Source organism: Heterocephalus glaber, unplaced genomic scaffold (genome assembly GCF_053883595.1).
Source record: "Heterocephalus glaber isolate CG9 unplaced genomic scaffold, H.glaber_assembly_v1.0 deba00001461, whole genome shotgun sequence".
Taxonomy (NCBI): Eukaryota; Metazoa; Chordata; class Mammalia; order Rodentia; family Bathyergidae; genus Heterocephalus; species Heterocephalus glaber.
In genome coordinates, this window is record NW_028258308.1 from 46,765,245 (window position 1) to 46,778,476 (window position 13,232).

General features: G+C 36.7%; 1 pseudogene across 1 annotated transcript; it reads right to left on the minus strand.

Moving 5' to 3' along the window:
* Positions 1-1,448: 1,448 nt before the first annotated feature.
* Positions 1,449-7,485, minus strand: LOC101721131 (olfactory receptor 2M3-like; annotated as a pseudogene). Its single transcript, XR_015438744.1, has 2 exons — positions 7,350-7,485; positions 1,449-2,571 (listed from the first exon to the last, which is right to left on the minus strand). The product of XR_015438744.1 is annotated as an olfactory receptor 2M3-like (transcript).
* Positions 7,486-13,232: the final 5,747 nt, after the last annotated feature.

Sequence of the window (13,232 nt, forward strand, 5' to 3'; positions counted from 1 at the left end):
AACTCAGGTGTCCTAACTTCCCTAGAACCAAGTATATGCAATTAGCCCTGAGTGAGGCCTTTCTCCTTTGTGCTCTCAGAGGAGGTCAGTTAGGCCTCATTTCTCCTCTGGCTGCCCACACTTATTCATACAAAAATCCAGTAGACTTTCCACACATGATTTATTTATGGTCACTACATTCCTCTCAGTGTTCATTGTTTAAGAGTATTGGATTTATTCATTTCATTTGTACAGACACACAATATATTTTAAACTTTAAACATCTATATATGACCTGTGGTATTCCTGATAATTTTACATTTTAAGTACCATATCAAAATTGTAGGCTATATTGCTTACAACCTTCATTTAGCAACTTCTCAGAAGAAACTGACATTCACACTTGGATGACATTAAGCCATCTGAGGGAGATATTCATCAGTTTGTCTGGATTTAACCAGCAGCCAGGGCTTCCAGAGAACTGGGGAACTCCTGGAGGTCAGAGAAATTCTCCCTCTCTCCTTGAACAAAGTGCCAGTTCATGAAGCTGCAAATAAATCCTTTCAGCACAAAACACTGGCATATAAAAGAGGACCTGAGCTTCACGTGGAACTGCATCCCCAGCCAAGACCTCCAGAGCAAACTTCTGAGAACCTGCACTGAGGACCTAGCTCAACCAGGTCAGGACTGTGACTCATTCAAATCATAGCAACTCACAAATTAGAAGACTACACTCTTGTGGGAGTTATACAGAAAAAGAAAGCTAACACAATAGCTGGAGTTTTAATGGGACAGTTGATATTCATATTCAACTATAGCAATTTTCCTTATAAAAATATAAGTATCATCTTAATTGTATTTAATCTCATGTATATGCCATAACAAAGGAATCTATGGAAATATAAATGAAATTTAGGGAAAATGTACAGATTTCAAAAAACCAACTTCTCAATTAAAAACAGATCACATCACCAATTAAGCAATCAATTTTAAAATGCTTATTTACTGCAGCACAGGCAAAAATTAGAATAACTTTAAATTTACAGTTTGCACTCAGTGCATTCTTATTAATATTTTGGTCTCTTGTGTATAAGATTACTGCCTGGGAGGAAGCAAATAAATGAGAGCTTCTCCTTCAGTGCCTTGAAGGACACTGTATACTATAAAACATCCACGTTGTGCCACAGCCTGAAACATACACTGCTATGCTTTCCATGTGGTGAAGTTACACTCATTTTCATACTGATGTTAAAAGTGCATTTTTGGACTAATAGAATATTAACTTTAACAAAATAAGTTATATTGGACTCAATAAAAATAATTCTTTGTCAAAGTTAAAACTACTATATGGTAAAAACAAAATGTATAAACTATGCAATCAAAAATATGGTACTATGATGGGCAAATTCCTTTCCTAGTTTTAAAAAAGACATGTATTTACTATTGCAACAAAACATTGAATGAGGCACAACAAATATATAACTGAACAGATAAGAATGCAATTGTTCACTTTCTTAATTTTATATGGTTGCTTTAAACCTAGATGAGAAAATGGTGAGTGCTAGAGTTAGTTGATGATTGACAAAAATTGAAGCATAGAATATATTAAAAAATAAAGCCTAAAGACAATAGTTCATCTCACTGGGCAGATTGTGCCTTCCCTAACAGCTTCATGAAGGCTCTGCTGACTTCTCTGTTGCACAGGCTGTAGATGAGGGGATTCAGCATGGGTGTGAGGCTGGTGTAGAAAGCAGACACCATCTTGTCCTGGGTGGGGGAACCACTCAGATGTGGGCCGCATGTAGATGAATATTGCTGCTCCATAGTACATGCCCACCACCATCAGGTGAGAGGAGCAGGTGATAAAAGCTTTGTGGCAACCCTTGGCAGTTCCCATGCAGATGACAGCCAGATTAACATGAGTGTAGGAAACAATGATGGTTGCTAGAGGGAAGAGGAGCATAATCACACAGCAGACAAATATCATCCTTTCAAATGTCTTGGTGTCCATGCACAAGAGAGTGAACAGGGCAGGGACATCACAGAAAAAGTGGGCAATTTTCTGAGATCTACAACAGGAGAAGGTAAGAGCTACTGCAACATCAATTACACCATCAATGCAGCCAAGAATCCAAGAGGAAGTTGCCATGATAGCACAGAGTTTCTGGCTCATGAGCACTGGGTACCTTAAAGGGTGGCAAATGGCCACATAGCAGTCATAGGCCATTGCAGCCAGGAGAAAACACTCAACTCCAAGTATGGACACATGAACAAAGATCTGGGTCCCACAGCCTGCCAGAGAAATTGATTTCCTGCCAGACAGGAAGTTGACCACCATCTTGGTGACAGTGGTACAGACCAGCATGAGGTCCATGAAGGAGAGCTGGCTGAGAAAGAAGTACATGGGTGTGTGCAGCTGGGCATCTAGGTAGATGAGCAGGACCATGGCTGTGTTCCCTATGCAGGCCACTGTGAAGATGGCCAGGACCAGGGTGAAGAGGAAGGTGTGGAAGGGTCTGTGATTGAAGATTCCCAGCAGGATGAAGTCAGTGTTGAAGGTCTGATTCTCCCAGGCCATGGTGAATGTTTTCACTGTGGAGAAACAACTTTTGAGAAATGGCAAGAATATATCATGGAAATATCAAAGGTTTCCCTACTACATATGCATGCCAGCAAAACTAAGAATGCACAGTAACACTGTGACTCTGGCTCATAATTTATTATTTGTAAATGAGAGAGAATATATTTATGATTTACTTGATATGAGCTTAAGGCAAGTTAGAAAGCTAGCAGGAATAGCAGCTTTCATAGTAAAACCTTGTGAGTTTTCTCAAAAGTCAGGTAATGTGGTTTGCATGACAAGTCCACTCATGTGTTGTAGATTTTTTCTGGAGGGTGACAAACAAAACTAACAGTAGAAAATATTTACTGTGACTCAGTTTTCAATGTTTTCAATACTAGGCTTGCCCTAATAGTCGGCTTGCTCTAACATCATGTTAGAAGGACATGGAAGAGAAAAGATGCTCAATCCATGCCAGCAAAGAAGCAGGAAATCTGGCAAACAGAGCCAAGGAAGAGGTGTACCATTTGCAACCATTTGCCTAGTGAACACTTCCTCCATCCAGGAGACACCGCATAACACATCCAGTGGACCAAGCCAGTGATGAGGTGAAGTGCTCCATCATCTCTACACTTTCCTAAGGCCCAGCCTCTGAACAAACCATAACAGATAGGTAACAAGTGGATAATTAGTCCATAATTACACTAATTTTGTGGAAACACTCCTGCATTTCTGGGAATTCAATGACTTTGCTACATTTTCTATGGAACTGGACATATCACACAATAATGATAATAAAATTATATTTCACAGAAGAGTAGAGGAAAGAATGAAATAAAATAAGATCTATTTAGTCAAATGTCAGGTAAACAGAGAAATTGTAATACCAACATAAGAAGTGTATTAACTGATATGTGTTGCTACTAGTTGTGAATCACCACGATGTTTCTTTTCATTCATAACTAAAAATTAAGTGTGTTCATGAGATAACCTATTGTACCACATTTTACTGAAGATTCTGGCTCCAGAGGAACCTAATTTAAGCTTCTATAGATTATTTGTCTGCATGTTCTTAGGAAATTATAAATTTTTCTGAGCCTGACTTTCCACTCTGTCAATTTGGATATGTATATATTCATCATATACAAAGTTATGAAGTCATGAAGTACTTAAAATATTACCTACTTAGTTTGTATAATTTTTAAAAATTAAATTGTGTTAGAGGCAATAAAACCTATCTTTACTTATAGAGCATTATTGTTGATAGAAACATCAATTTCCATTTCAAAGAACTTTGTAAGAGTATTTCAGGGGAACTAAGGCATATCCCACTGCTAGGACATATGCTCAGCGTTTGCCAAACCTAAGTTTTGTTCTCAGCACCAATAACAAAAGTGAATATTTCTTTGATTAAAAGTAGCATATTTTTTATTCTTTTTTCTTTCCTTTTTGTGCCTCTATTTCCATGAGACAAATCATTTACTTCCTTCATTTCTCCTCCACTGCCACATTTTAAAAAAATGTTTCTTTTCTTTGACAATTTATCTGTACAGCCATCGCAAATTCTGTGAACATACCAACATTCCAATTATTACTCATTACATTTTGAGTTCCTAATCAGTTCTAACTGCTGTATAAAAGTTTATTTTTATAGGTCCAATACTTAGCAATAAACTAAGCTCCTATTGTTTAGATAAGTATAACCTGTGCTGCTTAATTTTTCAATATATGTTCATTTTTCACCCCTTTCCAAACATGGCTAAACAGCTAGTTGTATTTTCTCTTTAGTAATTTTACTTCCACATATTCATTTTTAATTGACACATAATAAGGCTGGGGTGTAGTTCAGCAGTAGAGTGATTGCCTTGCTTGTGTCAGGCCTGGGTTAAATACCTCCCCTCACACTCACAAGAATGCCTTCAGCTACAGATATAATAAATGAAGAGGTAGCACAGGCATTAGAGCTCTGCATCTATAATAATGCACATCATTGCTCTCTTCATTTTATATTAATCTAATCACAAGGTTATCCATGTCACGAATTTTATTAAATCTTTTCTAGTATGGGTTAACAGTTTTAATGTGTTGATAACAAACATATTAAAATAGTATGAGTTATTACTTTATCTATATAGCTCTCTTGACTTTGATTAATTAGAGGGCACAATAGTCATCACAGAGATATTCAGAGGAAAAGGGGAATTTGGAGCTAGCAAGGTGGTAGGTTCCTGAAGGACAGTTTGTTTTGAAAGAACAAATGATAGAGCTGTACTGAAGCTGAAAAGAGTAAGGGGTGAGGGACAGGTGAATAAGCTAGAAGCAAAGATATGATGCTGATTTGGATCATGGAATCCATATGTCTGCACAGATGTACAACACTCTTCCATCAACCTCTCACCTTCAAAGATTTAAAAACAAAACAAAACAAAACTCGGCATGATGTTGCAGATAAAAATGGCCTGCAAAACAACCCATGCCAAAACTTTGACATTCCTCAAATGGATGCCTACAAATAAAACATTCAACACAAGTCCACAAGAAAGGTTAATGCCTTTCAGAAAGGCACAAAGGTGCCTCTGAGCAAAAGGCCTTCACATCTGCACCTCTGAGATTATGGGTAATTAATCTCCTGTTCTTCAGTCCACTCACTATATGACTTTTGTGTTTTCCCAAAGCCCAAATGGGTTGCCCACTCCTCCCTGTGGAAGCATGGATGTCTCAGGTTTTCCATCTACTTCTGCCTGGTTGTTTGTTGTTTGTGATGTATTTCAGAAGGTTGTGTAAGTATCTATCTATTTCAAGTCGTTTTCTCTGTTTCCCACTGCAACTATGTGAACTTCTTATGGGTTTTATAGGTTCTCATTCTGATTTCCTCTCTCTCCTCATCTTCTTCTTACTCTCTCTCCCTTCCTCTTCTTCTCCCCTCACCCTCTCTCCAGGGTCTCACTACATACTCCAAAGTGGACTCACACATGCAGATCCCCTGCCTCAGCCTCCACAAGCTGGCATTACAGGCCTGTGCCCTCAGGCCCAATGATCTTAAAGAGCTCCATGACACCTAAGTGTGAGCCATCTCAAGAGGCTTCCTTACTTGAAAAGTTGTTGCTTTTCTACTGTCATTTGATTCCATAAATCATGTCTCATTCCATTTCCTACAGACAGAGCACACACACACACACTCACTCACATACACACACACACTCACACACCTTACTCTGTTTCTTTCTCTGTTCTGTAGACATCAAACTCTGCACACATTGAACTCAGAGAAAATATGTGGCTTTTATCCCTGTTCTACATGAATAACAAATACCAGAAGCCTTCAGACAATGCTGTGCTTCCAGCCTAGTGAGGATGATTCTGCAATTTTGTTTTTAATTTTTCTTCACTGCTCACAGGTTTGTCTTAAAGATGGAATAAATTAATTCTTATAATCCCTCCTCAAATTAAGTGTATCATAGTATAAATTCTCAAAATTAATATTACTCTTACTACTCAAATCTAGTCATCTTACTTTTTGACAATTTTATAATACACTTCACTGTTACTAAGCAGCAAATATTTTGGCTAATTTTCTCTCTTTACTCCTCAGTTGTTGGTTCTTGTGGGTCAGCTATGCACTTTCCTTGCTTGCTCTTAAACAAGGGCAGCTCACACCAGGGAAGTCATCAGGTGGAAAGTGTGAACAAGTAGAACAGGTCCACGGGAGCTTCTCACAGTGGTTCCTGAAAGGCCATGTTCTGTATCACTGTTAGCAATTCAGTTTGTTCAGTTATCATCTTACAGGTATTAATTCATTTAGTCTTTAACATAAGAAACAGAAGAAATTTTCACTCTATTATATTAAATAATATAAAGGGATGTGTTGTAGATCAACATGGAAAAACACATGACTACCTGGAGAAATTTAAAATACCAAAATTTCAACTATGTAACTTTTAAATAAAACATGTCTCCATCTTTTCTGGTTGAACTCCAGAATGCCTACAACATCTAAGTGTTTTAGAAGGCAGTGTCTCCCTCAGCTTCACCTTCCATATGTCTTCAGTGAGACATGCTCCTTACAGTATAGCTGACAATGTTTACATTTCCAATGAAAATCTGCGTGGCACAATGTTACTAAGTCATGTGTGATTTAATTTCTAAATCTTCCAAGGAATTCAGTCCCTTATCTTCAATTACAGCACTGTATGCTGTCATCAACTTTTTCTCCTAGGGCATCATATAATTTACTTTCAAGCTTGAAAATATAACTCAATATTTAAGATCTAAAAGATGTTATTTTATTTTATTTATGAATAATACAAAGTCCCTAGGTTTGCTTTTATCTCCTGCTTTATTCATACATTGGGACTCCATTGTAACTTTTCTTTTTAACATCTCATAATTTTGAACTTTCTATAATACTATAAGCTTACCAAGAAAGATTAACTACACTGTGGCTTACCTAGAGAGACTGATAGAGAGATGATAGTAGATGGATGTTACATATACAGATGATAATAGATGATAGGTAGATAGATGAGAGACAGACATACTTTGTCAAATTTTTTTGGACTAGATTGTGGCAGAGACCATACTCTAAGCTTTACAGGCCAGTCCATTAATGTACTGTGCTTTGTCCATACTTGATTTTGGATATTTCAATCATACTATATAAAAAGTTTACTTGAAGGAAGCTTTGACAATTTGAGGAAAAAAAATTAGCCACATGAATTGACAGGGAGAGAGAGAGAGAGAGAGAGAGAGAGAGAGAGAGAGAGAGAGAGAGAGAGAGAGATAGAGAAATTCCAACTTATTCAGAACATACCTGTTCAAGGATCAGCCAAAATATGCCCACTTGATCTGCTCTGTGCTGAGTCCTCCAAATGAGCTCTTTTCAAATTTAAAATTCTCTGAAAATGTGAGCGCTGGAGGCTCTCAGGCTCTGGTCCAGTCCATATGTAAGATCGTGCGCCTCGCCAACTGCTCCGAGGAGCTGACTACAGGGAGGATCACCCGGGAGGGACACACCGGACAAGTTGTGAGCTTAAAACAGACCTTTATTAGTCTGGCCAGATGGCAGTCCCCAAGCACCAAGCTTAGAGAGGAGAGAGGCTCAGAGCCTGAGGTCTTTTTATAGGAGATGCTAGGAGGAAGTTGGCAAGCAGAAATACAAAAGCAAAATGCTGAAGGAGAGGGATTTTACAGATTGTTAAGATATCATGTTCTGTTATGGAGTTGGGTAAGCATGACGGAACACTGTGCACTCAACAAACCTTCCTGGCACAACAACAAGTACATTCCTGGAACTTGATGTTCCCCGGATGATCCATAACGGAAGCAGACAAGTTGGGGCCCTATTACAAAATGGAGTAACTGTTGTTCAGTCTCACACCATAGAATTGAGCAACTTTTTGAGACCATGTCTCAAACTGAAGTTCAGGGCAGAGGATATGGATCAGAGTAGACCCTGGGTTCAGTCCCCAGTACTACCGAGGGAAAATGGGAGGTGAAAAGATTACCGTATTGATTACAGTTCCGAAGTTTGGGAACAATTCTTTTGCAACAACAGAAAATAGGAGCTGAAGTAGTTAAATATGGACCCCCCGGATGGTTCCTCTATAATATTTTAGTCATGTAATTTATTTACATATGTGGTTATGCCTCATGTTCATGGATCTTGATGGCATTTTGCAGTGGTCTAAATAATGGTGCCCTCTTAGCATCTGTGTTGAAACTTAATTTCCATTGCCACAGCACTCACAGACATGTCCTCTGGATTTCTGGTGGTTAAGTCTTGGGATGTAGCCATCCTGAAGGAAATAAACACCTGTGTGACAGGGCTCCTGGTTGGAAGGAGCCTATTCTTGCCTGTCTGTTCCTGCTGGCCCCTGAGGTATATGTTCCCCTCCTCTAGAGAACACAGCCACAGACAGCACTGTGAAGGCAGAGCCTGAGCCCTCATGGGACACCACAAGGTGGGCATCTGACATGAGCTCCCAGCTACAGAGCCATGAGCACTGGCTTCCTATGGATGATAGATCACTCAGTTTATGGAATTTTGAAAGAGAAGCACAAGCAGAATAAGGATGTATTTGTTAGATATTCGAGAGTGGAAGAAATATTTTTAAAAGTATTTTTATGCAGTATAAGCATCAAAGGTTTTCGATACTTAGAAAATTATTTGGAAATTATTGAATCTTATTATGTATTTACTTAAAATCTGTTAAATGTCTGTACAATATTAATTTAGACATGCCTATAGAAATATGTATTTCTATATCACCTTTTTTCTATATCACCTTTTAAAAATGTTTTATTATAATCAAGTAATTTTAGTACGATACATATAATCATTTTTTACATTTTCAAATACTTTAGAGTCTGTTTTAGTAACTCAAAAATTCTATACAATATTTCACAATTCATTCATAATATCTTTAAGTGTTCTCACACAGTTATTCTTAGGGGTTCTTTTCCAATATACTTTTATTCTCCTCAATATGTTGTCATCTGCATTGACCTAAATATATATTGCTGTCCTTGAATTTTCTTATTGACATATTTGCTGTCATAGTTTTTATCTCCTCTATTATCAGGAACTTTTTTGTTTCTCAGTTTCTCTTAAGGTCTTTGTGTTTTCATTAATCACATTTTATCATTATAATTTCTGTTAAGAATACATTATAAAAATTTAAACAAATAATAATGAAAGATATGAGTGTGAGGCTAGTTTTTGCTATGACAATAGCTAAACAAATGTTTTAAGAAATTTGGAAGTATAGTAATTAAGTGTGCATATTTCCTGGGGAATATGTAAGCAAAACTAGTTTATGAAAGCAATAACTACTTAGAGAAAGTCATAGTGGGGAAGATTTTATGAAAATTGATATTCTGTTACTGTTTCTTGATTGCATGATAAAACATATAGATGATGATATGAAACATATAGATGATTATATAAAATGTATAGGTGATTATATGAAGTAAAAACATTTAATTTTTATGAGTGATTCCTTGCATATATTTGTATTTCCTTTATTGTATCCTTATTTTTTTTCATAATCTTAAAAAATATCTTTAGAAGATGTTGTTTATTAGAAGAGTTTTAGGTTCATAATAATTTATTCATATGACAGACAGTTTTAAAATATCTCCTATATATTGTTTCCTTCACTAACAAAATCTTGCACCAGAGTGACAAATTTATTGCAAATAAAGTGGAATGACATGATTTTATTAGTGTCAGTCCATTTTCTGTTGCCCCAACCAAATATCTTACACTGGATAATGTATGAAGGAAATGGGTGAATTTAGCTGAGAGCTCAGAGGCTGAAAGCCCAAGACTGGGCAGCCCTATCATCTTGGGCTCTGGTCATCCTCAGGTGCTCCACAATTTGACTAGTGGCTTCAGGATGGGCATGCATATAAGGGCAGATACCAGGTGGTGAGATGGGAAGCAGAAAGAGCTCATGCACAGGTCTGCTGTTTTTAACAACTTGTTGCCCTAAGGAACGCCTTTCTCAACAAAAGAGCATTCATTCCTTCTAAGCTCTGAAAAATTCTACCCTCTCCTAATCCTGCCAAATTTCAAGAGATAGCTTCCAACTTGGGCACCTTTGGGGGATGCATTGAAGCCATATCTAAACCACGGCACTGAAGTCCGTAGTTTATATTGTATTTTCTTATTGGTATCCAACAGCCTCTACATATTCAAATGTGTATGATGATACTTATTTGTCATTATATTATCATACAAACATTTTACTTCCCTGAAAATCTTTCAATCTTCACCATATTTGATCTTTTTTCTGCCTCCATACTTTTCTTTTGCAGAATGTCATGTGTTTTGTATCAAGCAGTATATCACTGTTTTGAGATTGATTACTTTCACTTAAAAATAAAAACTTGTGTTTGCACATGTCCATCATGTCTTCATAGATAGCTGTTTTTCTCTTTAGCATTAAGTAATATTGTATGCATGCTCCAGCTTTTATTAATTCACTCACCTGTTGAAGAATGTTGTGTTTGTTTCTGTTTGCTATTATGAATAGTGTCACTACAAAAATCCACTTTAGTCTTTTCATGAGGTTATAAATTTTCACCTCATTTGGGAAAATATCAAGGAAAGCCTTTGCTCTGTTTTATGATGAGTAGGTTATGTTTTGCAAAAAGTTGTAAAGTTGTCAAGTTGTCCTCATGGTAGCGCATTTTGTACTCAACAAAAAAATGAGATTCCCTGTTGCTTAACGTATTTGCCAGAATTTAGCATTTTCAATAATTTTTTATTTAAACCATGATATTTAATTGGCAGTGACAGGTCCTTAATATGTGGATATGCAATTCCTTAGTGGCATATCATGTTGGACATCCTTTCATATACTGAAATATCATCTTGATATGTTCTTTGCTCCTGTGTCTTAAGCTCATGGTTTTTTTTATTCTTAAGTTCTTTTATTGCTACATTTTGGGTATACAATTCATGTACATTTATCATTGGGTGGTTGTACCTGTACATGATGTATCTTGGTTCTTATTTTTTCCTCATTACCTGTGAACCCTTCACCCACTCCACCCTTCCATATTTACATAGACTTCATTTCCATTTTTTTCTTTTCTCATACTTTTTCCTTTCCCTTCTTCCCTTTCCCCTTCCCCTCCCATCACCCCTAACCCTTTGGACTTTTCTTCCTATTTCAAATTATCAATTATTCATTTTAATCATTTAACCCTTATTTACACTTTCAGTTTCTCATACCAGAGTAACTATTCAATATTTACACTTGTGTCCTATTTATTTCACTTAAGAGTATGACATCAATATGCATCCATTTAACTATAAATGACTCTAGTTTCTCATTCTTTATGGTTGAGTAGAACTCCACTTTATTAAAAAAATCATCTTCTTGATCCAGATTCCAGTTGATGGGCACTTGGGCTGTTTCCAAACTTTAGCTATTACAAACTGTGCCGCTATAAACATGGGTGCACATATATCTCTGTGGTATGATTCTTTTAATTCTTTGGGGAAGATACCCAGTAGAGGAATAGCTAAGTCAAATGGGACCTCTAGTCCTAGTTCTTTGAGGTATCTCCATACTGATTTCCAAAGTGGTTGCACCAGCCTGCACTCCCACCAGCAATGGAGAAGGGTTCCTTTTTCCCCACACCCCTATCAGCATTTGTTAATGGTTGATTTCTTGATAGCAGCCACTCTTTCTGGGGTGAGGTGGAATCTCACTGTTGTTTTCATCTGCATCTCTCAAATGACCAGTAATATTGAACATTTTTTCTATGTTTATTTGCTGCTTTTTCTTTTTCTTCTGAGAAATGTCTGTTCATTTCAGATGACCATTTTTGATTTAGGTCTTTGAATTTGGTGGGGTCTGATTTTTTTCAGCTCTTTATATATTCTAGATAGTAGTTCTCTGTCTGAGGTACAGCTGCTAAAAATTTTCCCACTTTGTACATTGTCTCTTAGCTCTGTTTGTGGTTTCTTTTGCAGTGCAGAAGCTTTTTAATAAGATGAGATCCTAGTTGTTGATTCTTTGTGCTAGTTCCTTTGTTACTGAGATTTTGTTCATAAAGACTTTTCCTATGCCGATGTCTTCAAAAATTCTACCTAACTTATCTTCCAGCAAGTTTAGTGTTTCCGTTTTAATATTTAGATCTTTAATCAACTTTGATCGTAGTTTAGTGCCTTGTGATAGGTATGGGTCTAGTTTCAATTTTTGGCAGGTTGAAATCCAGTTTTTCCAACACCATTTATTAAATAGGCTATCTTTCCTCCGGTGATGGTGGTTGGCTACTTTGTTAAAGATGAGGCCCTTGAGTATGTCTAGAGTTGATCCTGCATCTTCTAATCTATTTCCCTGATCCTCAGGTCTGTTCTTTTGCCAGTATTATGCTGTTTTTATGACAATAGCTTTGTGGTATAGTTTCATGTTGGGGATTGTGATACCCCCTGCCATGTCTCTGTTGCCTAGAATTGCTTTTGCTATTCTAGGTCTCTTATGGTTCCAAATGAATTTTTGGATTGTTTTCTCTAGTTCCATGAAGTATATTGTTGGAATTTCAATTGGCATTGCATTGAATCTATATAGAAGTTTTGGAAGTATGGCCATTTTCACTATATTGGTTCTTCTTACCCAGGAGCAAGGGATGTCTTTCCATTTTCTTGTATCCTCTTCAATCTCTTTTTTCAGAGTGCTATAGTTTTCAGTGTAGAAGTCTTTTGTTTCCTCTGTTAGACTGATTCCTAGATATTTCATTTTTTTGGATGCTATTGTAAAAGGAATTTTTCCCCTAATTTCTCTCTCAGTGAGTCTGTTATTTGTGTACAAGAAGCTTATTATTTTTTGAGTGTTGACCTTGTATGTGGCTACTGTACTGAATCTGTCAACTCTAGAAGTCTTTTGGCAGAGTGCTTAGGGTCTTATATGTAAAGTATTATATCATCAACAAATAATGGCAGTTTAACTTCTTCCTTTCCTATCTTTATTCCTTTTTTTCTCTTTTCTAATTGTTGTGGCTAATATTTCCAGAACAATATTGAACAAGACTGGTGATAGTAGGCATACTTGGCTTGTTCCTGATTTTAGCCTGAAAGTTTTCAGTTTTTGACCATTTAGTATGATGCTGACTGTTGTTTTTTTATAGATAGCCTTAATCAGATTGTGATAAAGACCTTCTATTCCAATTTTCTCTAGGG